This window comes from Dendrobium catenatum, unplaced genomic scaffold, assembly GCF_001605985.2.
Source record: "Dendrobium catenatum unplaced genomic scaffold, ASM160598v2 original_scaffold_74671, whole genome shotgun sequence".
In the NCBI taxonomy this organism is placed as follows: Eukaryota; Viridiplantae; Streptophyta; class Magnoliopsida; order Asparagales; family Orchidaceae; genus Dendrobium; species Dendrobium catenatum.
This window is the reverse complement of record NW_021393117.1, coordinates 36,136-62,112: the sequence shown is the minus strand read 5'-3', so window position 1 is coordinate 62,112 and position 25,977 is coordinate 36,136. Positions and strand designations below refer to the sequence as shown.

Genomic DNA, 25,977 nt, shown 5'->3' with positions numbered 1-25,977 from the left:
CACCGTCGAAGATTACATCGATCGTATTAATTACACCTTAGTGGATGTGATCGACGAGCAAAGATCAAAGGGACGTTGGATCATCCTTGGACGACCTCCATCCTCCACCACTCCGGCCACCTATCCAAGAACGACGATCTTAGATTCCTTCTTCCTCGGAGTGATCTCAGTTCTAATGTGGAGACTCTTCTTCCTCTAAAGCCTAGACTAGTTTAGCATATGGACTCCAAAGGTGAAAATTCTCATTATTAAATTGTGGACTCTTGTTTATTGTCGTAGTTTTACGATTATTCTTTGTGTATTCTTGAATTGTTTGGTTGATTGATTGCGCTCTTCTTTGCCTAAGCAAGTTAAAAACTGAGAACTCCAAGGATCAATCTTTTGCTATAAGAGATAATTTTATTTTGGGTTATTTTGTTAAAATTGCTCTCTTAAATTTCCTAAAGTAACTCCAAGTCTCCATCGCATGTTTGTTTCACATCATATTTGGTATCAGAGCATGGTTAACATGTTTTACATGTGATAGATGCATCCTAGGGGTCTAATGTGACTTGTCCTTAGTCATTTGCATGCATAACATCATTTGGATAGTTTTAATTTCTGTTTTACTTTGTTGTCCAGAAAATTCATTCATGGTTTCATCATTGTAAGCAAGCTTCCTTCATTGTCTAATTACTATCTTTGTCACTACAACACCTCTAATTGATTAGGTTGCTTAGCTCTTGAAGGTTTTAACATTAATCCCATGTTAACATCGAAGACCTTGTTGCCTAATTTACCCAATACAGAGAAGATTGAGACAATACATAGTGATGAACTGAATTTTCCACTAAAGATGATGGTCAACAAAGGTATCTAGTTCAGGGGGCAGGGAAACAGGAGACGGAGAACACATGGGTTGATCGTGATGAAATGCAGCGAGTGGATCCCGACTTACTAGAGTGGTACGAGAGCTCTATAGATGTTTACTCGACGGGGTTGAGTTTTCTCCCACCTGGTGAGAATGATGAGGACATCGTCAGAGATTTCAACACATGTACCATCAGGAGACGCCGGAGATCGACGGTCACGATCATGAGTTTTATTTTGAGTCATTTTATTTAGTAGTTTATTTTATTTTTTCCAGTTTTTCCGCTTTTGCTCTTATGGGTACTTGGTCGCTATTGTAGTCCAAGGGGCATTTTAGTCTTTTGTTTTCTTTGTCATTTGGAGGCCTATATATGACCCTTTTCTTATGTAATAGTTAGTTTTGGTTGAAATGAAAAATATTCTCCTTTGTTCTCTTTGTGAGTGCACTTCCCTTTGATCTCTTAGTGAGTTCAAAGGGAGAACTAGATCTCTTCGTGAGTTCAAGATTTAATCCAAGATTATTGTGTGGAGGAAGAGTTTTGAAGAAATTCAAGGTGAGGAAATCAAAGCCAAAGAAATTCACATATTTCTTCAGCCAGGCCGCCAACTCATACAGCCCAACCCGCTCCTTGCAAGGCAGCCTCCCGCCGGCCACAACACCACCATCCTCTGGCCAGCCTCCCGCCAGCCACAGCCCTGCCACCCGCCGGCCAGCATCCTGCCAGCATGCCCCATAGCTCCATCCCGCCGCCCCTTTGGGAATTTTTGGATTTGAAATTCAAAATCCATCATGAGCCTTTGATTACTTTCCTTAATTGAGACTCCTAGAATTTAGTCAATTATTTTAATTGAGTTTTAAAGCATATTTGCAATTCAAACGATTGTCTGATTTCCCCCACCAATTAAAGGAAAGTTTTCTTTGCTAAAATCTGTTTTATTAAAGATTTTTACTCAAAATTTTCCATTGAAATATGTGGTCCCCACTTTATTTAATTCCCTCTTCCTCCTCTAGTCCAGTTGACCCCTTCATGGGCTTCTCCTCTCTCCATAATTAATCCCAATTCTCCACAAATCCAGCCCCAAACTCCCCTCCCTTTACCCCTTTTAATTTAATTTGAATTTCAAATTAAATCCCCCCATTAAACCTCACAAATTATAGAATTAAATCAGAATGTCTGCACTCTACCTTTGGATCCCCACCATAACCGAATTCCCCTAGCTCAAACCCGTGCCCTTCTCTCTCTAGTTCACGGCCCACTCTCCCACCATGCATGGCGGACCCCAAATTTGAATGGGGACTTGTGTTCGACGCTCACGGCAACCTCGACATCCAACGATCGCCGTTCTTCAACGCGGGATTTGATTCCGACGACGATACCGTTGGAGCCTACTTGGATCGGATCCTACCGACTCTCATAATAGTCATCGACAAACAACACCCCGACTTCGAGTGGATCATTGACGGCCGCCCACCCGCTCCTCCAAATCCGGCTTCTTTCCTGGCGACGGGTCCTCTCAAGATCACTTGTCTACTAGTAGCATCTTTAAGCCTACTTACGATTCTCCTCTGCTCTAGATTTTAAATTTGAGGCTTTGTTATCCTTAGCTATTTGTATTACTTAAATGTTAGTTGTTATTTTGAAAGTTACCATAATCTCTACATGTGATCTATTGCCATTACTATATCTCCCAAGGTTAAATTCTTAACTCGATCTTGATCAAGCAAAGGGTTATTTATTAGCAAGATAAATTTCATCACTTTCATTAATTTCGCCAAGGCAATTCTTGTTCTTTGCATGTTGCATCACATCATTTTTAGTATCAGAGCATGGTTACCTGGGGTGCGGACTCGATGGAATCGAGCTCTTTTTCAGCAGGGAGAATGATGCGGACATCCAACCGTCCATGACTATCCAAGGAGCTGAAGATCAACGGCTGTCATCGTCCCACGTAATCTTAAATTTTAGTTGTAATTTTTAAATTTTATTATGAATTTTTCATTTTTACCCTCGCTAAAGAGGGTCGTCCTATGTAAGCCTTAGGGGCATATGTGTCTTGTTTTAGTTTCTTAGGTCTATATATAGTTGCCCTTTCTTATGTAATGAGATGATAAATTGATGAATGAAAATTTGCTTTTTGAGTTCTCTTTGTGAGTTCCATCTTTTAGATCTCTTAGTGAGTTCTTTTTCTTTTGAGATCTCTTAGTGAGTTCTCTACTTTGTGTTCTCTTTGTGAGTGCATCCCTCTCCCAAATCTCTTATTGAGTTTTGGGAAGAGCTAGATCTCTTTGTGAGTTCTAAACCTTCTTCCAATTTTTCTTTGTGATAAATTAGGGTGAGAATTCAAAGAGAATTCGTCTGGATTGGATTCTTCCTTGAACTCTATCCCCTCACCCGTTTCCACCCAGCACTTCCGCCGCCCCTCCTCCAGCCCACTCAGGCCGCCGACCTCCAGGCCACTGCCTCCCGTCAGCCAGCCACCTTCCACACCGTGGTCGCCCCTTTCCTCCCTCTTCTAGCCGCCGGCTTCCCTCTCCTTGAATTTCAAAATTTGAAATTCAAATGTTTTATGGGCCATTAATTGTTTCCTAAAGTAGCTCTTTAATTTACGCCATCAATTTAATGGATTTTAATTTCAAATTTGAAATTCAAAATGCTTAAATTGATTGCACTCCTAAATGGAAGTTTTCTTTCCTTAAGAAAACTGAAAATTTATTTCAGATTTTTGTAAAAAATCTGAAATTAAATTTGGTGGTCCCCACTTATTCGAAAACTCACCCCTCTCCTCCATATGTGGCCGGCCCCCTCATTGGGTATAATCTCTCTCCTATCTCATTAATAGGCCCCCTCATTAAGCCTCCATAATTCCCTCTCATCCAGTTTTATTCTCCCCATTAAATTTGAGTTTAAATTCAAATTCATCCCGCCAATTCCACTTAATCTAAAACTTAATTTCAGATTTCCATTCTCTCCCCAAATTGATTTGGGATTTAATTATTCTTGCCACCTAGGCAGTACATGGCATTTACGTTTCACATCACTCGGTCAAGGGAGAAAAAGGGAGTTAAGGGCCATCTGACATGCTTACATCTAGTTACATATTCAGCAATGTCTCTCTTCATACCTGACTACCAGAATATTACTTTCAAGTCTTTATACATCTTGTTACTACCTGAATGAATTATGTATCCAGTATGATGAGATTCTTGTAAAATTTTCCTTTGTAAATCCGGATCACTGGGTATCCACAATTGCATTTTATGTTTAATAACTTCATCAATATCTACAGAAAGATCTGGCCTTTTTTTGATTGGGCTTGCTCTAACAATTTAGAATATTCTTTACTAAGTTTTTGAATTTCTATGATACCATCACTTAGAGTGGGCTTTACTGTCATCTGGTGCAAATATTCCACATTCTTAAAACCTCTAATTTCCAATTGCAACTTTTCTATTTCTTTAATCAATTGAACTTCTTGAGTAACCATCCAATTCATCATTCATGTAGATTTGTGACTCAGAGCATCAGCCACAATATTGACTTTTTGACTTTTCCCTGACAATAATGAATATTCAAATCATAGTCTTTAATGAGCTCTAACCATCTTTTTCTATCTCAAATTGAATTCTTTCTGTGAAAATATATATATTTTAAGCTCTAATGATCATTAGAAAATTTCACATCTTATCCAATACATATAATGCCTCCAAATTTGCAAAGCAAATACTACTGCAGCCAGCTCTAAATCATGAGTGGAATAATTTCTTTTATGGAGCTTCAACTGTCTCGATGCATATGCAATCACCTTTCTATTCTGCATTAGAACACATCCCAAACCTTTCAAAGATGCATCACTATAAATCTGAAATCCTTTAGTTCGTAAGGGAAGTATCAATACTGGTGTTGTAGTCAAATGCTCTTTCAATGCCTGAAAGTTTTTCTTACATTCAGTTGTCCATTCAAATTTTACCTCTTTCCTCATTAGTTTGGACAAAGCCATAACAATCTATGAAAATCCTTTAATGAACATTTTGTAATATCCTGCTAATCCAAGAAAGCTACGAACCTCCATAACATTCTTTAGTGTAGGTCATTCCACAATTGCTTTCATTTTCTATGTATCTATTGAAATTCCTTCCCCATTGATAATATGTCCTAAGAAGGAAATACTTCTTAGCCAACTTCACATTTTGAATATTTTGTATGCAGCTTATTTTTCCTCAATGTCTCAAAAATTATTCTTAAATGTTCAGCATGCTTTTTTTTATTATCCTTTTGTACTAAAATGAATGCACAATTCTATTAAAACTTAATTCCATTAAAACTTGATTCAACCAATAGCTCTTATACATCGTATTCATTATATGATTATATCTCATCCTACTACCTCTTCTAAATCCAATTATGCTTCCACATTATCTTGATTTGGCTCTTATACCAATTTTTGTCTACCCCCAAATGGTCAATCTGGAATATAACAGAGAAGGAAAATCTAAACCGGTTCCGTCTTACTAACACCCATTCCAAGCCACTACTTTCAGAATAGATTAGAACAATAACAACAACATCAAGCTTTTGTCCAAATACGTGGAGTCAGCTACATGAATCCTTTTTCGCCATGGAATTAGGTTAGAAGTGAAATTCTCATTTAAATCTAATAAAGAAATATCATTTCTAATATTTTCTAACCAAGACTTTTAGGTCTACATCTACCTTTTTTAACATCAGTCAAATCTAATACCTCAGCTTTACTAACCGAGTCTTCAGAAGGCCTCCGTTTAATATGACCAAACCATTTAAGGTGACTCTCTCTAATCTTATCTTCCACTGTAGCTACTCCAACATTTTCACGTATATGCTCATTTCATATCCTATCTCTATTGTTCAAGCCACTCATCCACCTAAGCATCCTCATTTCTGCAACACTTAACTTAGTATTATGCTTCTCTTTTAATGAAAAACTTTCAGCACAATAAAGCATTGCAGGTCTCACCACCATCTTATAGAATTTTCCCTTAAGTTTTAAGCGGACTTTTCTATCGTACAAAAGCCCGATGCATTCATCCACTTCAATCATCCAATTTGAATTCTGCTGATAATATCCTCATCAATTTCACCATCACTCTGAACAATAGATCCAAGATATCTAAAACATGTACACTTAGTAATAACTTGATCGCCCAAAGTCACAATCCCCTCACTAGGTCTATGCCCAAAGTCACAATACCCTCACTAGGTCTATTACTGCTAAAATTACACTCCATATATTCAGTTTTAGATCTACTCAAGCAAAAACCTTTAGACTCTAAAGTTGGCCTCCATAATTCAACTTTACCTTCAACTCCCTCTCTAATCTTATCAACAAGAAGAATATCATCAGCAAAAAGCATACACAAAGGTACATCCACTTGTAAATGTCTAGTGAGAACATCCATGACTAAAGCAAAAAGATATGGACTTAAGGCTGATCCTTGATGTAGTTCAACCGAAATAGAAAAATACTTGGTCAAACCACATTATGTTTGAACACAAGTAATAGCTCCTTCATACATATCATTAATGATTTGAATATAAGCATTATTAACTCCTTTCTTTTCAAGAACTCTCCATAGCACTTCTCTTGGAACTTTATCATATGCTTTCTCTAAATCAATAAATATCATATGTAGATCCTCCTTATTCTCTCTATATTTCACCATCAAACCTCTCAATAAATATATGACTTCCATAGTAGACCTACCCGGCATGAATCCTAATTAATTTCATATTTAGAATAGAGTGAGTAAAAAAATCTATTTATACTCTTCTGACTTTCCAACTTATGTAGCATTCAGATCTCGTTTTAGAGCTCTTTGTACACCCAAAACGTATTTACACCTTAAGAACAGCCACCGCCTTTTGCTGTCCCAAGGGCTCCTTCCCCTTTCTTGTAGTACAATCACTGCTATTGAGCTAGGCTCAATAAAATATAAAAGCAATTTATAAGAAATAATAATAACCAATTAAGAAATGCTTAACAATACTAATATAGTTAAAACACACATTGAAATATCATATTGAGCCTAAAAAGTGTCTAGCAGTATTATTCATCTTGCCAAAACTATTCAACACCTTTAAACAAGTCATATAATAGCTAAAAACTTTTGCACCTTTTTAACTTTCCAATTCAAAGTTAGGTCCAACTTCCCAACATTTAGAATGGAACTTGTCCTCTCATTCAGGGTTGAGTCAAATTTTTCAACTTCTATAATTGAGATTGTAGGCTTACACTGTCAAGTATTTCGTCTTTATTTATGCGGGCTTATCCTCCATATATAAATTATTTCACATTCCATATAGTCATCCTTTTTAGCCCTAATGGCATATGCTTTGATGACATAGCTGCCCTTTCGCTGCCCTTTTACTACCCTTTAGCTTCCCTTTAACTTCCCTTTTGCTTTCATTTTGCTCCCTTTTTTTTTGTTTTTCTTTTGCTGCCCTTTAGCAGCCCTTTTTGCTGCTGCGCTTTAGCTGCCCTTTAGCTGCCTTTTTTGCTCATTCATTAGTTTATAAATATTTATCCTTATATGTTTACTAAATCATTAATATTAATAAATATTACTCTCTGCATAAACAATTTCATATATATTCTTGCATGTTCATAAAAAAAAAAACTAAAATAAATATGGTCATAAGCATAACAAAGATGAAGTGCAATAATAGAACATTTGTTAATTCTTATAACCTCGTTTGAGTATCTCACCTCGTCTTCAAGAATAGTGGGGTAAACTGGTTCACCTAAAATATTGTGATTTTTCCCTTTTTGTATACCACTTCAATTAAACTCTTCTTTATTCCATTCAAAATTCTTCCCTCACCACTCTTTTCTCATTCTCCCTTCTTTTGTTTTCTGAATTCTTTTTTTTTCTCCACAACAACAGCTTCATTTCCCATTACAGCCAACAGCTTGAGCTCCCTAGCCTTGCCGCCTCTAAAGAATGTCGAGTACGAAAAATGAAAACCAATGCAAAGGTTTTAACTTTTATTATATAATACTAAATAATACTAATGCTCTGCCATAAATTTCCACTACCAAAATTTCCTCCACTCCTAATCGTATGATTACATCCAGCCTCTGCATGTTGTTTTAAGTAGATTTACTATAGTGATTCATTTATATAAATGGTTGATTGGTGTTGCAATGAGTCATGATAGTTACAATTAATAAAATGTGAAAATGAAATGCCTATAATTGAGATGAAAATAGAAATATATTATTGAGCTCCTAGTTTAAATATTGATATGTTGCAAGTTTAAAGAAAATTCATGCTTACATTTGACAAACTTTGGGATTATAAGTGGAGGGTCTCGGACAAGGTAGTTATTGCAAAGGGGGATGGCGGCTAGGGTTGGAGAGGGGAGGGAGGTTAGTTAAAGGTTTCGGACAAGGTGGTCGGCGATTTGGGATGAGAGCAGAGGGTTGGGTGGGTCTTGGTCAAGGGAGAGAGGGAGTTATGGGTGGCGGCTAGAACAAAGAAGAAGGGGAATTAGAGAAGAAGATAAACCAAAAGCTTGGACGCTTCCTACGGCTGATTGGAAATACTTTGCCCTCACCTAGGGACTTCAAACCACGAGCCCGGACGCTTCCTGCGGCTAGTGGCTATTGTGTTTCTCTCACCTAGGGACTTCCACACTCCTAAGAATTCCAAAAGAACAAAGTGCAAAAATTTCTTTTCTTAATAATCACGCATTAACCTCAAATGATGAAGAGGCTTTTTAAATAGCCAACATACAATGAAGTAAAACAAAAAGACAAACATGCCCGTAGGGCTTACATATGACTACTCCCTCAAGTGAGGGTAGAAATGAAATTGAGGGTTTAAATTGTATGCAGCAGCATGTAAGTATTGGTGTAATTGACGATCACACTTTTCATCTATAACATCTCATATTTCTTTGTAGGCACTTTCTTGATTTCCCAGATCTTTTGCAATATCTTCTTTAGCCCTATTCATTGCTTCATAAATAAATCTCATAGTCAGGGCCCTCTCACCATCAACCATTCTAAGCACCTTAACTAATGGTGTTGTGGTCTTCAAAGCATAATTTGCACTGCGCCAAAATGAATTTATCTTTCATAACAATTTTTTTACCTGTTTTCCTTCTTGTTTTTTTGCGCATGAACTTTTATCTCATTCTTCAGAAATAAACATAGCTTCCAAAGGTTGCCTTAACTCCTTGAATCTCTGCAATGTTAAATATGCAGTAACAAATCTTGTAACAACAAATCTAATAATTTCCTTGTAAGTGAATTTTCTCATCAAATTGAGTACCCAAGAATGATTGTATATGAACTTACTAACGAATTTGGCCTTCAATAAGGCTGATTTATGTTGAGGCAACTGTCCCAACCTCTCAAGCATTAACTCAACGCAATGTGCAGCACAAGGAGTCCAGTAAAGGTGAGGTCTTTTGTCCATTAACATTCTCACTACAGCTTTATATGCACTTGCATTATCAGTAACAACTTATACTACTAAAGCATCACCCACTTCCTCAACAACTTCATCCAACATTTCAAACAATAATTGTGCATCCTTTACAAAACTTGAATCATCCACTGATTTTCATCTCATCATGTTCTTTTGCACATGGTCTCACATTGACATGAGTACAGGCTAGATGATCCTTCAACCTTTTAACGCCACCAGTTATGCGTTTCTCACAGAAATTACATTTCATATAAACATATCCCTTCTTTGCACCTTCGCCAGACACTTCAACTTAAGCTCCATATTTCCATACATGATCTTTCCTTCTTGTACCACTAGTCATGCTAATAATAGGACAGATTTTAACAATTATTTGTACTACCAATAATAAAACAATAAGAATACAAAAATGTACCAGTCTACCGGGGGTCTAAGGGGGCGCTGCCCCTGGTGGGATTCGACCTGCCCAATCAGGTAGCGGGGTCAAGGGGCAGCGCCCCCGGAATAAAATTTTATTGTAAGAGTAATTTTGAAATTCTGCTTGTTGTATATGCTAAGTACCGAGTATGTACCGCTCAGTACTGAGCATGAACTGCTTAGTACTGAGCATATACTGCTTGGTATCGAGAATGTATCGCTCCGTACCGAGCATGTACCGCTCCGTACCGAGCATGTACCGCTCCGTACCGAGCATGTACCGCTCCGTACCGAGCATGTACCGCTCAGTACCGAGCATATACTGCTCAGTACCGAGTGTGTACCTAGTGATACCGAGCATGTACCGCTCAATACCGAGCATATACTTGCTCGGTACCGAGCGGTGCTGGCTCGGTACCGACTATGTACCTAGCAGTATCGAGTATGTACTACGCAGTACCGAGCATGTACTCAGCGGTACCAAGCTTGTACCTGCTCGGTACCTAGCATGTACTGAGCGGATGAATGAAAGAAAGCCAAATCAGGAGTTATTCAAGCTTTCATTACTGCACCTCAAAGTCAAGGGCACAACACCGCTCACATGCTCTTCCGATCTAACCGAGGCCTGAACGTTTCCTACACTCACAACTTTGGCTTCGTTTCCTGCTTTCAAAACTGTTATTGCTTTTGGATTCATTTCCTGCGTCATCTCCTTCTGACTTCGTCTCCTGCACTCACGGCTTCGTCTCTAGTTTGCCTTTCAATTCTCACAGGAAGCTCTAATCCTATATGCAAATACACAAACACGAATCGACTGCGTCGTATTTACATATAAACCGAACAAAAAAATTTTCTTCGAGACGGTGCCTCATACTGCCTCGAGGCGTTACGCTCTAATGCGTACGCCTTGTGCGAAAAACCGTAGGCTTCGCTGGATGGTTCGAGGCGTAATCCCTGATACGCATGACTTCCGCCTCGACTTGAGGCGCGACTCAATGCAGACATCTCTCCCGCTTTTTTAATGGCTGGAATTTACACAACCTTTTACTATAAAATATTGTAACCGCTTTAATTTAATACAATATTTCAATTAATAACTTATCCTTTGTTCTGTTTGCATTATAATGGTCAAAACTTTGGAAGGGAAATCAAAGAAACCAACCATAATGAAGAAAATATAAAATCTTGATGATCAAGGAGAAAGAAAAAAGAACAAAGGTTGAAAGAAGGAATCCCTAACCTTGACAATAAAGAAAAATAGAAAAGTAGATAAGGCTACTTTGAATTTTATTTCTTAACTACATACAAAAATAAAAGTATTTATAGACTTCTCCTAAAGGCTTCCAATGGAAATAAATCAAATTTATTTGCAAAAAAAGAAAAAAATTCCCTAAGAGGGGCGGCATCTAGAATAGAAAGAGGAGACACACGGCCATAAGAAAATCAATCCAATGGTTAGAGCCCGTAATTTGTGTGCTTAGGGATCCCTTTGAAGACTGTGAGTTCCACAATCCTTCAATAGTTGTCCAAAAAAGAAATTAAGGCAGTATATAATCTACCTAGAACTAATAATCTCTCAGGTATAAAATGCAAGGTAAGTGTATTACCACCAACCCTAAGTTGATTTTCAATATGCGAGTACAAGCTAAAAGACGTGTGTACTTTCATTGCAAACATAAATGAAAATCTTCTTCCACATACATGAACAAAATATTCGTAGCATGCGAGTGTCCAATAAAGGAGTAATATAAACTAAAACATCTATATTAAAATTGAGATAGCATGAGAGTTGAAAGAGTATTGCTTCCTGCATAGCTCTGTAGTCAAACTAACACAGATTTTGCTGAAGAACAATTGATCTTCCATTTTATCGGGTGTGCTAGTTTGATGGCCTTCAGAATCTTGGAACCTCGCAGTTTATTTTTTCATTTAATGGAATGTAACTTGCTAACATATTACAGTATGATAACATGTATGTTGAAAGTAAAAAAGAAAATAATAACTAAAAGAAGAATACTGAGTTCTGGCTATTTAAAATGATTTTTTAATTAAGTTTTTTAATATTAAAGCGGTGGCGCAATCATTGCAATTGCACCGCTACTGCCATCATCATCTAGACCGCCACTTAAACACATGGCAGTTGATTGCAGCCGTCGGATCAACTGCGCGGGTATGGACGACGGAGATCGTGCCACGTGTTCCCATCCCAAGCAAACTGCGTAGGTTCGATCCCTGTGGTCGATGCGCAGTTCCGGATTAGGTGATGTGGCTCACTATGAGCCGTCCGATCGCGTAGAAGGATTGATTGATTGGATGGTTCAGATTGAACCATAACGGTTTAGTTCAAAATGAACTGAAAATTCAAATAGCCGTAACTTTCAAAATACGTGTCCAAATACGATGAAATTAAAGCATAAGGTCATGATATCCAAATCTTCCAATCCCTAGTTAGGTGGTTCCATGCATTATAGATTGAGAGAAATTACAAACTAAAATTTAACTTAAAATTGGAATAACTTAAAAATCCAACAGTCAAATTTTTTATTTCTTGGGCTTGTTAAAAGGTTGGAGATGTCCTCTTCAACTTCCTAAAAGACACCAAAAGCTTTTGATGAATGGTTTGAAAGCTGCTGTTGAAAATCTTCTCTCTCTCTCTCTTCACTAAAAGGAGTTTTGGAGCTTGGAAATGGTGGGGGAAAGCTTAGGAAAGCTATAGAAATGGCTGGAAAGTTTAAGAAAGAGCTTGCGAGTGTACAATAAAGGAGTAATATAAACTAAAACATCTATATTAAAATTGAGATAGCATGAGAGTTGAAAGAGTATTGCTTCCTGTATAGTTCGGTAGTCAAACTAACACAGATTTTTCTGAAGAACAATTGATCTTCCATTTTATCGGGTGTGCTAGTTTGATGGCCATCAGAATCTTGGAACCTGACAGTTTATTTTTTCATCTAATGTAATGTAACTTGCTAACATATTATGGTATGATAACATGTATATTGATAGTAAAAAAGAAAACAATAACTAAAAGAAGAATACTTAGTTCTACCAAATCAGCTTGCTAAAAATAATAAAGCATGAACAAAATGAACTTTTTTACTGCAAATCTTAAAAGAAGACATGACTTGCCAACCCCAAAATCTCCAATTAGCAAAAGCATGAAAAGATAGTCACTGCAAAAGACAGAAAAACTCATCAAATTTTGTAACGAACCAATAACACAATCTTTCACACATTTCCAAACTATCATTTACATGGTATCCCGCATTTTGTATCATGAAGTCTAGCATAAAAATAAACATATCATCTCTAAGGCCCTAAATTCAAGAATATTTAACAGGATATGCGTTTAATGCAATCAAAGTAACGTTGACCTACAAAACTTGTATTAAGTACAGCACAAACTTTTATGACGGTGATGGATTTACAACTTCTACGATGCAAGATGGAACTTGAATTGCATGATATAGATCACAGTACTCACCGCATTGGCCATATTGGAATCTAAGCATGGTGCCTACTAGATCATTTTATCATTACAATTACAAACTCTTCCTCGAATGTGGAACATCTCAAAATGTTTTGGATGATTGACAAGTAATACTAGAAAACACATGTAAGCACTTTCCAGAAAAGCTCAAAGAATGGCAGTATCAAAACCAATTCTAACAATATAAGTGCAATAGTTCAAATTTAATAACTAAATTTTCCAATATACAAGAGAAAACGGTAGATGATGTCTAAAGTATGAATTAAAAATATCAGAATAGATGGATCAATCTACCGATCACAGCCTCTTGAAACTGTCATGACAAGATACTGCACCAATCAGAAAACAATTTAATATCGGATAGCAATATGCACAATGACAATGGTTTCTTCCACAAATCCTTTCACCCAGTAAAACAACAAATAACAACAATAACAAGTCTTTAACACAATGGGGTCGGCTATATGAATCATTATCTCCATTGTCATATTAAAGGATCAAAATTCCATTTAAATCTATTAAAAAAAATATCATTTTAATACTTTCTAATCAAATTTTTTTAAGGTCTACCTCTACCTTTATTAACTTAGCCCGGATCTTTTACATCTACTCTCCTAACAGAACATTGGAAGGTCCACATTTTATGTGACTAAACCATCTAAGGCGACTCTCTCTAATCTTATCTGCCACTAAAACTACTCCGACCTTTTCATGCAAAAACTTGTTTTGCATTCTATCTCTAAGTGTAAAGCCACTCCTCCACCTAAGCATCCTCATCTCTACAACACTTAATTTTATGTTTCACTTTTAATGATCAACATTCTATGCCATAAAGCATTGCAGGTCTGACCACCATCTCATAAAATTTTCCCTTGAGGGGTAATTTTCCAACATATAATAGGTCTGATGCATTCCTCAATCAACCGACCAACTTTAATTCTTCTAATAATATTCTCATTTATTTCATCATCGCTTTAGATTTGAGATATCTAAAATGTGCACTCTTTTTAAAGATTTTCACACCCAATATCACAATCCAACCACTAGATTTATTACTTCTAAAATTACACTACATATAATTGATCTTAGATCTACTCATATGAAAACCTTTAGACTCTAAAGTTCACCTCCATAATCCAAGTTTATCATCAACTCCCTCTCTAGTATTATCAACAAGAAGAATATCAACAGCAAAAAAAAACACCAAGGTATCTGTGAGTTCCGAAAATTCGTGCCCCGGCCTCCCCAACGTTAGGGAGTTTTAACAATGTTTCCGGTTTAATTTTCAGAAGGCAGATTAACTTTGGAATAAAAAGCACTACCCAGACATTTCACCCACATTTTTCGAAGACTTTATAATCTTGTTCTAGGATTCCCATAGGCGCAAGTACCTACGATTAATTACCCCTCACGATGACGTGAGAGCACTTTCGATTAAGGATAGTCATTAAATAAGCATGAAATACTTAGCATATAGCAGCAGCATGTAATTTTTTTTTTAATTATAATATTTATTATTATTTTTGCCCTTAAAGCGGATGGTGAGGGAATGATGTCAAACCCGATCAAGATCCCATGGTTCTGTCGTCCCGGGCCGTCGTGGTCCCTAGTATACTTAGTAAGAGGAGGTAGTCAACCCAACCTAACCGAAGGATCCTTGTTAGCAGTCATGGGTTGCTTCGTCCAAGGGTACCTTATAGACTTGGGGTGGATGTTTGTTTAAGGAGATAAATATTAGTCAATCTTAGCTAACATAAAGCTTTATGCCTTATTGAGTGCACCATTTGATTTATTAATCTAGGGGCATTTAACCATTAGGGGACAGACAGGCTTTGACAATAACTGTGATATAGTGGTGCTATTTTGTAGAAAAACCACCCGGTCATAGGGCACATGCCATGTCCTTATTGGTCTTGCTGGGCATAGCAAGTTTATCAACTTAGCCCATACCAAGGATAGACAAAAATATACATCTAAGCTAATTCAACCTCTAAAAAGAGCTTCAACTAAAGTATAAGTAAAAAATAAGGTTTTTGTATAGCCCAAGCAACCATAAACTCACGTGTGCCCATCAACAAATTGAATATCTACAAATTCAAAAGCTTAGAACAACCAGAAATGTACACACATCTTCAAGAATATCTTCACCTTTCCATTTTTCCACAAATGCATTCCAAAAATCAAAGTGCAATGGCTGAAAAAAGCTAGAGGCCCCTGCTATGTGTTTTAGTTCATTGAAAACAAAACAATCAAAATTAGAGAAATTCAGGCCAGATTAGTGTTATGCTTACGAGCATTAAGAGACGCATGCTTTTTGTACCAAATTTAGAATTATGTGCCTTTGACAACTGCGATACAGTGTTCTGCTTAGTTCTTATTCAGACAGTTTTATATAAAAATTCAATGAACTTGTTCATTTTTTAAGATTAGATAAAATTTTGACATTTTACTTCAAATTAACCTTTTTTTCCCTTGTGCACAACACGGGGAACTTGCTAGTTGCTAATTTATATAAAAATAAACATATTAGCTCTAAGGCCCTAAATTCAAGAATATTTAATAGGATATTGCTTATTTCAAATCAAAGTAACGTTACTACAAAACTTGTATTAAGTACAGCACAAACTTTTATGACGGTGATGGATTTACAACTTCTACGATGCAAGATGGAACTTGAATTGCATGATATAGATCACAGTACTCACGCATTGGCATACTGGAATCTAAGCATGGTGCCTACTAGATCATTTTATCATTACAATTTACAACACTCTTCCTCGAATGTGGAAACATCTCAAAATGTTTTTGATGATTGACAAGTAAATACTAGAAAACACATGTAAGCAGTTTCCAGAAAGACTCAAAGAATGCAGTATCAAAGCCAATTCTAACAATATAAGTGCAATAGTTCAAATTTAATAACTAATTTTCCAATATACAAAGAGAAAAGGGTGATGATGTCTAAAGTATGAATAAAAATATCAGAATAGATGGATCAATCTACGATCACAGCCTCTTGAATTTGTCATGACAAGATACTGCACCAATCAGAAAAAAATTTAATATCGGATAAGAATCTGCACAATGACAATGGTTTCTCCACAATCCTTTCAACCAGTAAAATAACAATAACAACAATAACAAGTCTTTAACACAATGGGGTCGGCTATAGGAATCATTATCTCCATTGTCATATTAAAGGATCAAAATTCCATTTAAATCTATTAAAAAAATATCATTTTAATACTTTCTAATCAAATTTTTTAAGGTCTACCTCTACCTTTATTAATATAGCCCGGATCTTTTACATCTACTCTCCTAACAGAACATTGGAAGGTCCACATTTTATGTGACTAAACCATCTAAGGCGACTCTCTCTAATCTTATCTGCACTAAAACTACTCCGACCTTTCATGCAAAACTTGTTTTGCATTCTATCTCTAAGTGTAAAGCCACTCCTCCACCTAACATCCTCATCTCTACAACACTTAATTTTATGCTTCACTTTTAATGATCAACATTCTATGCCATAAAGCATTGCAGGTCTGACCACCATCTCATAAAATTTTCCTTTGAGGGGTAATTTTCAAATATATAAGGCCTGATGCATTCTCAATCACCCGACGCAACTTTAATTCTACTAATAATATTCTCATCTATTTCATCATCGCTTTAGATTTGAGATATCTAAAATGTGCACTCTTTTTAAAGATTTTCTCACCCAATATCACAATCCCACCACTAGATTTATTACTTCTAAAATTACACTACATATAATTGATCTTAGATCTACTCATATGAAAACCTTTAGACTCTAAACTTCACCTCCATAATCCATGTTTTTCATCAACTCCCTCTCTAGTCTTTTCACCAAGAAGAATATCAACAGCAAAAAAAAAACACCAAGGTATCTATGGGTTCCAAAAATTCGTTCCCCAACCTCCCCAACGTTAGGGAGTTTTAACAATGTTTAAGGTTTAATTTTCAGAAGGCAGATTAACTTTGGAATAAAAAGCACTACCCAGACATTTCACCCTCATTTTTTGAAGACTTTATAATCTTGTTCTAGGATTCCCATAGGCGCAAGCACCTACGGTTAATTACCCCTCACGATGACGTGAGAGCACTTTCGATTAAGGCTAGTCATTAAATAAGCATGAAATACTTAGCATATAGCAGCAGCATGTAAACTTTTTTTTAATTATAATATTTCTATTTTTTTGCGCTTAAAGCGGATGGTGAGGGAATGATGACAAACCCGATCAAGATCCCATGGTTCTGTCGTCCCGGGCCGTCGTGGTCCCTAGTATACTTAGTAAGAGGAGGTAGTCAACCCAACCTAACCGAAGGATCCTTGTTAGCAGTCATGGGTTGCTTCGTCCAAGGGTACCTTATAGACTTGGGGTGGATGTTTGTTTAAGGAGATAAATTTTAGTCAATATTAGCTAACATAAAGCTTTGTGCCTTATTGAGTGCACCATTTGATTTATTAATCTAGGGGCATTTAACCATTAGGGGACAGACAGGCTTTGACAATAAATGTGATATAGTGGTGCTATTTTGTAGAAAAACCACTCAGTCACAAGGCACATGCCATGTCTCTATTGGTCTTGCTGGGCAGAGCAAGTTTATCAACTTAGCCCATACCAAGGATAGACAAAAATATACATCTAAGCTAATTCAACCTCTAAAAAGAGCTTCAACTAAACTATGAGGTCATGAGTAAAAAATAAGGTTTTTGTATAGCCCAAGCAACCATAAACTCATGTGTGCCCATCAACAAATTGAATATCTACAAATTCAAAAGCTTAGAACAACCAGAAATGTACACACATCTTCAAGAATATCTTCACCTTTCCATTTTTCCACAAATGCGTTCCAAAAATAAAAGTACAATGGCTGAAAAAAGCTAGTGGCCCCTGCTATATGTTTTAGTTCATTGAAAACAAAACAATCAAAATTAGAGAAATTCAAGTCAGATTAGTGTTATGCTTACGAGCATTAAGAGACGCATGCTTTTTGTACCAAATTTAAAACTATGTGCCTTTGACAACTGCGATACAGTGTTCTACTTAGTTCTTATTCAGACAATTTTAAATAAAAATTCAATGAACTTGTTCATTTTTTAAGATTAGATAAAATTTTAACATTTTACTTCAAATTAACCTTTTTTCCCTTGTGCACAACATGGGGAACTTGCTAGTTGCTAATTTATATAAATAATATTACGTTATGCAAGAAATATCGGTTGAACCATCAAAACTCTAATAATGATTACTTTTTCCTCATCAATTAACTATGAAATAGCCTCTAATCCACATACCCATATGATCAGCCATGAGCACTTAATAAAAGTAACGCATTCTACTTCGCCTCCGGATGGTCCAGTGTCTGTACAGAATAATTTATCCCATTTAAGAGTTTCCTGCTTTGTTATTTTTCCTGGAAAATTTTTAGTTACTGTGTCGGCTTAAAGCATCAAAGCATTGGGTATATAATTATGAAATGTTATTTCCCAAAGGACAGAAAATTGCTTGAAACCAGAAGAGTTAAATGAATACACTTTTGAATGATCAGATGATCAGTAAAATTAGCTAATAAAAGATAAAGCACTGAATCTAACTAGAAGATTACTGCTGCTATTCCAAAGTTTTATAAAGTAAACACTTTTAACAGGATAAATAAGAGAGAAGTATATTTGTTAGTAAAGCGAGGATATCTAGCTATAACACAATTAAAAAAGGACCGAAGTATTAAAAAATCTATATATGGATACATTCACAATCGCAAATCAGCTACAAGTATCAAAATTGTCCAATAGAGTTAGCAAAATCACGCCGTCGACGCTTCTCCTGACAGATCCCCATTGACGCTTCGGAGGCTAGTTTGTAGACGAAGAAAATGACCGGAGATAAGAGGAGGGCAGCGGCGCGGAAGAGGCTTCCAGCTTTTGACGCTAGGAGGAAGAAGTAAGGAAAGGAGCTGCGCGAGAAGAGGAGGGTGTCATCGAGGTCGGCGGTGACGGCAAGAGCATCGTGGCCGATAAGGTCGTAGTCGGCGATGGATGGGAAGGGTTGTGTACGGCAAGCATAGCTTATCCGCGCTTCGTTTCGGGCTGTGAAAGTTGCAAATCCGCCACAGGCCCGCAAAACGGTTTCTTGCTAGTCTCTATGGTGCTTAACATGCTCGACACTAGCGGCATCAAGCCCTGCATCTCATCCTTCAGCGCTGACCAGTTCAACGAGGCCGACCACATCGACTACTTATTAGCAAGAGATTGTTGAGAATGGATCCTAGTGATATTTTCGACTAGGCATTAGGTCTATGTGAGCTGAAGTAAGTTTTAATTTGTACACCCTGACAAACTATTACGGATAGTGGATGGATTTTGATTTAAGTGTTTGAATGGTTATATTTCAATTTTAAATATTTCTTGGATTTTGGATAATCTTTGGAATTTTTGTATTTTTTTATGGAGTTTGGATATTTGGGGGGCATTTGAAATGAAAGAAGTTAAACCCTCCGGTTTAGATTTGCATTCAAAACGGCCATCATCGGTGTAAATATGGGGTCATTCATTGACTAAATCTTGTTGACCCTATCAACTTGCCGATAATGGATCGGGTTTCATAGGCTTTGTACCTTTATTAGTGAATTCATATTGTTATAAGCTTTTAAGGCTTAATATGAATGTATTAAGACAATATACTGGTCATTACAACAGTACATTTATTTGATGGTTCGAACTCTGTCGACTACTAATAATCCGCATAGAATGATCGGATTCGAACTTGAATTCACTTATCGACCCGCGCAGTATCCCTAGATGTCATATGTGTACTTATAACAAGCTTGTCAGGGCCCATGCGAGTGTATGATTTTATCGATGAATCTTTCTTATAAAGGGCCTTGAAGGCCTAATATAAATGTATTAAATAAATATTCCGATTGACCTCATAACCGCATATTTATTTAATGGTTCGAACTATGTTGAGAATGATCGGGTTGAACTTAGATTCATCATTTAGCCCCCGAATTTCCCTAGACGACACGTGTGTATCAAAAACACGCTCGTCGGGGCCCCTGCAAGTCTTTGGGGGTTATTTTATAATTATTTGTTGAACCTTCTCGACTCCTATTTACCCGCTTAGGATGATAGGGTTCAAATTTATTGACGCGCGCAACATCTCTAGACGTCAGATGTATTCCCACAACATGCTCGTCGGGACCCATGTGAGTTTTATGATTGCACTTGCCCTTTTTTGTGTACATATATGTATACAATCTACAGTGCATGCACGGGGGCCTTTTTCAGATATTTAGCTTTGAGCAATTGAGTAAACAACCATAATTTGAATGCAACGCTCTACTTAAAAGTTCGCACACGCCTTCTGTCCGCTTGTACGCATGTTGTGGATCTGGTGGTGTGGCGTTGTACTTTAGTCATCTGTCTGTTGCATACAGGTAGACTGTCGTGCACTACTTACATGATTTATTCATGTAGATTGCAGTGCACTAACGAATCTCCTGCTTTATATTTGTCGATGCTTGCATTCATTATAGTTCTTTCACATTTGCTTTCAAATAGTGTACTTTGTGTACAACGAATTTCTAACAGTGATTTGTACGAGCTTGCATTTGTTGTAATCCTTTAGCATTTGTTCATGGTCTTTGATCATTTTAGTACATCCGTTATTATTGCTCATAAGCAGGTAGATGTATTCATTTATAGGCTAAAATTGACTTCAGTATACTGCATTTATTGAAGTCTTTCTGGTCTACCCACAAATGGCATGTAATACATACATCTATATTTGTAGAGAGATTGTATGTATTGCAGATCTTTAGGTTGTAAGGAATCGGTGCTTTTGACTGATACTAAGTGGTTGCTGACTATGAGACAGATTAGCATTCATCATATATTATTTGTCATCACCTTTGGTTAGACTTCTGTATGAAATAGACCTCTCCTACATTTGCCTGTGAATCCCTTTGTTTGTATGTGATGAGTCTCTTACAACAGTTCGTAGGAGATTGATACATTTGCTTGACACCTAATTATTGTTGCCTGTTAGAGTGTCGTGGTTTTGTTGTGGATTTCGATTGAATTTGGAAGACTGGATTTTGATTGAATTTGGAAGACTGGATTTTGATTGAATTTCATATGGTTCGATATTGATTGAAATTTTGATTTCATATAGAGATCTGAATTTGGAAGATTTTGAACTTGAATTTGGAGAAATTTGAATTTAATTTTTTTTTTTTAATTTGAAGTGTGTTTTGTTGATGTTGAATTTGATACTCATCTAGCATGGTACTTCATGAAGAGCCTCCCCAATATTCAAAAATATCGGGTGGCATCCTTCAGGGTTGATCAGTTAATATTTGAAATTCGCTCAAAGGTCATCTCTACGACAAAAGGTCATTCTTATGTTAGTTTAAACTTGCCACCGATCTTTCGATAGGCAAAGATAGGCATCCGAAAAATCAAGACCAAGTCTCGTATCACTATCTTATCATAAGCTTGAACCATTCGGGATTTATACAATTTTGAGTTTTGTTGAGCCTTAAAGATGACGCTCTATAAGGACTCGAACTCCTCCAATTGGAGTCGGGCACTCAGCTCAACTGTGATTAGGGATGTCAATTTTTTACACGACCCGAACCCAACCCGAAAAAATCCAGGTTCGGGTCAACCCGAACCCGAATCGGGTCGCGTTCAGGTTGAACAAATAAACCCGTTTTAAAAATCGGGTCGGGTTGACCCAGCAACCCGAAATTGACCCGAAAGTGACACGAAAACTCATATTTGACCCGAAAACCCGAGATCGACCCGTTTTTGACTCGATTTTGACCTGAAAATCGAATATTGACCCGATTTTGACCCAAAAATTAGTAATTTTAGATCAAATTTGGGTCATTCGTGTCGGGTCGGGTTGACCCGGACCCGAATCGAGTCGGGTTCGGGTCAGGAAACCTGACCCGTTTTTAAAAATGGGTCGGGTTCGGGTTGACCTGAACAGTGCCGGGTCAGTTTCGGGTTCGACCCGAACCCCACCCGCTGACCCGAATTGACACCTCTAACTGTGATTTAATTTTGACTGACAATTTTCAGGGAAGCAACCCACTCATCTAGTGGGATTGATCTTGGACCCAGCATAGAGTGTGATTTTGTAGAGAATGTCTTAAAGGAAAAGATGTCTATATGTAAGGACTCACACACGTTCCTCAAGGTCAAGATTCAAATTTTTATTAGAATGATAGACGGGAACAAATTTACAAGTACATTGAGAAGTAGAGTCAAATCCAACTAAACTGAAAAAGTTTGAGAATGTAGGTTTTGTTGACCCAGATAAAGTTTTAAAGAAACTAAACTGGGATTTCCTTTTTATAGATTTTGAACTAAAATTGATTTTGAAAAGGTTCAAGTTGGATAGATAAATATGATCTTTTCAATTCTCTTGCATGAGATATTCTATCTGATAGATAATCAATGCATGATAGAGAATCTGAATTCAAGATTTTTCAAAGTCAAGCAATTAAAGTTGATTGAGTTTTCTTCTGAGATTTAAGTATTTAAGAAGAATGAAGCCCCTTTCTTATTTATGGTGGTGCTTATTGCACATCTATTTTATTTTTGGCGTACTTTGTACATCTTTTGATTTGTAGAGTGTTTTATGCATCTTTTGATTTATTTTTTTATCTTAATAAGAGGCTTCATTTGCTTTAAAACCTTAAAGTGATTGCTTTTTTTTAATGCCGGGATTATATCTCAATTATAAGAGAAGAAGGTTAATTCTCTCATACAAGGAAGGATAATCCTCAAGGCAGGACCTAATCTTTTGACAAAAGTGCTAGCTTGACTTTAAAAATTGTTGAATAGACTCAAAGCATGCAAAGGATGCCTATTAAAATAGAAAATTACATAAAGATTGAAAAAGTTTCATTTCTAAATTCAACTTAAATTTGATCTAGATTTTAATTCAAAAGTGAGATCAACCCACAAGAAGTGGTGGGAGGGAAGAACTTTTAAACATCTAGTAGATTCAAATACAACTCTATCTTGCTTAAGATTTAAGATAGAGATCAATTTCCATTTTAAAGAGGAATCAATTAACTAAAAAATTCAGACCTAGTACAATTGAGAAATTATATGTTTTCCTTAAAATTATAACTTTAGGTGGAAAGACCCTAGTAGTATAAAATTTCATTCCTACAATCTTTTTGGAGAGAGAGATTGTTATGGGGTTTGCACTATCCCTAGAAGATGCTGCATCATTTTAATCAAAAGATTTAGCGTTATAGGACCCCTTCAAAAATAAATTTTGATGATATCACTATATGATACAATTTTAGATTATTTCCCCTCTCTCATTACTAATGGCCTAGTAGTAACGAGTCGAGCCGGCTCAAGCTCGAGCTTAAATGAGCTCGAACTCGAGCTCGAGCTCGAGTCGCGAGTTCGATAAGCTCGGCTCGCGAGCCCATAAACGAGTCGAGCTCGAGCTGGCTCGCTAGTCGGCTTCGCTCACTTACACCCCTAGGTGGGACACGAGTAGTAATGTGATCTAACACCTTCTAGTAGAGTGGACGGGTAATAACCCTCAACTAAGGGCCTATGGCCTATTACTAGTGATTACTCAATTCTGATTTGATTGATCCTTTCTGTGTAGTGGTTAAAAGGCCATGGTGGAGATCATGTAACTCTTCTCACAACCTCCCTACTTTGAGTAACAGGAGAAGGGTGGAAATGGTTTCCATAGAGGGGGTACGTGGAAGGAGCAACGAACCCTCGATTAGCCTCAAATTTGACTTGCTTTAGGGCTTCTTACTCCGCAATCTTTCTAACCTTAAAATTCCTCTTTTTGACTCTTCGAAGGTAGTTCTTCTTCTGGTTCTTGCCAATGAAAAGAGTACTAGAACTTGACCTGATCTCATACTGAGATGGTAACTCTTCTATTATTAATGATTATTAGTTCTTATCCTCGTGAATAGAGGATACATAGGGCAAAGAGGCGACAGCGACCTCCATCTTGAAGATGGGGGAGTCAACTCTTGACCATAATGTAATCTCAACTAAAGGGATATCTCTTTGTGTCCCCGCGGACATATCAATTATTGTTTCTCCATTAATTGATAACTTGAAGTTTTGAAATTATATTCCAAACTGGATCAAGTTGTCGCGGTGATTTCTTCTACTGTCAAGTTTCTATCCAGGGAGCGGCTGAGTTTCCCAGCCATTTGAGTATGCTCGATTCCCTGGAATTAAAGAAAAGGTGAATTGAATTAGTTGATTTTTAATTAGAGTTTGAATCTTGATTGATTTATCTTAAATTTTGAAACTCGACCTGTTGAGTTTTCACCCAACATGAGAGTTCACAAAATTGACAAGGAAATTTTAAGAATTATGCTTAACTCTTTCGTTTCACCGATTGATTTTAGAGCGAAATGTCAAAGCCTGGATTTTGATTTGAAATTGGAGTTGAACTTGAATGTGAGTTTGAATTTAAACTTGAATCTAAGATTGAAATTGAATTTTGACTTGAGTTTGAAATTGAATTTGAGTTTGAGGATAAAATTGAATGGATCCTCTTCAAATTTTGAAATCTATCACATTGAGTTTCACTCAAATATACAGGTTTGCAAAATTAATAGGACAATACTACAAGTTTGGCTTGACTCTTTCACTCTCCTAATCGCGTTGGGGGCTAAATATCAAAGCCTGAATTTGAACTTGAAGTTGGAATTGAACTTGATTTGAGAGATTGAGATTGAACAGATCCTCTTCATATTTTGAAACTCAGCATATTGAGTTTCACTCTAATATGCAGGTTTGCATTAATAGAAATATCCTGAGTGTTTGGCTTGACTCTTTCGCTTCACCAATTAGCTTGGAGGCGAAATATCAAAGTCTAAATCTGATTAGAAAGATTTAAATTTTTATTGCATATACTAGATCACATGAGAATGTTGAAGCATAACATATGACAACGATAATCGAAATTAATTTGAAGGATTTTGACACAAAATTTTAGATCTTGAAAGTTGAGGGATTTCTTTAAGTTTTAAAACTCGATATGTTGAGTTTGCATTCAACATAAGGGTTTACAAGTTTGAGGGAAAAATTAAGGAATTTTGACTCGACACTTTTACCTAGCCGATTGACCTAGGGGTAAAAAGTCAAAGCACTGGTTTAGATTTGAAATTGCATTACATATGTTAAACTACAAATGGATGTTGTAGGAAACATATAGCAACGACTATCGAAGTTGATTTGAAGTGGATTTTGAAAAAGATTTTAAAGGTTTGAAAGGTTAACAGAATTTTCTTAAGTTTTTCAAACTCAACATATTGAGTTTACACACAACATGATAGCTTACAAAGTTAGAAAGAAACTTTAAGAGATTTGCTCGACTCTTTTACCCGACCGGTTGGGTTGGGGGTGAAATGTCATAGCCCGGATTTTGCTAAAAGGATTTGAATTTGGATTTTCAGACTAAGGATTTTCTGTAAATTTTGAAACTTAATGTCCTTGAGATTTATTTGAGCATGCAATTTTATAACAACTACAAGAGGGCTTTGAAAATTTTGGCTCGACTCTTTTACCAATATGTCAAAGGATGTAATGATTGAAAATTCAATTTGGATTGCATCAAAATTAAACACATATTTCTGGAAGTCAAGGGAGGAATGGTAGGAGGTGACTTGAGATTCTAAATCACTTCAGAAACACCCCAGCATATCCTAAGTA

General features: G+C 36.6%; 1 pseudogene; it reads right to left on the bottom strand.

The window, feature by feature from the left end:
• Nucleotides 1-6,525: 6,525 nt before the first annotated feature.
• LOC110102012 overlaps nt 6,526-25,977 on the bottom strand; it is a 33,894-nt pseudogene continuing 14,442 nt past the window's right edge.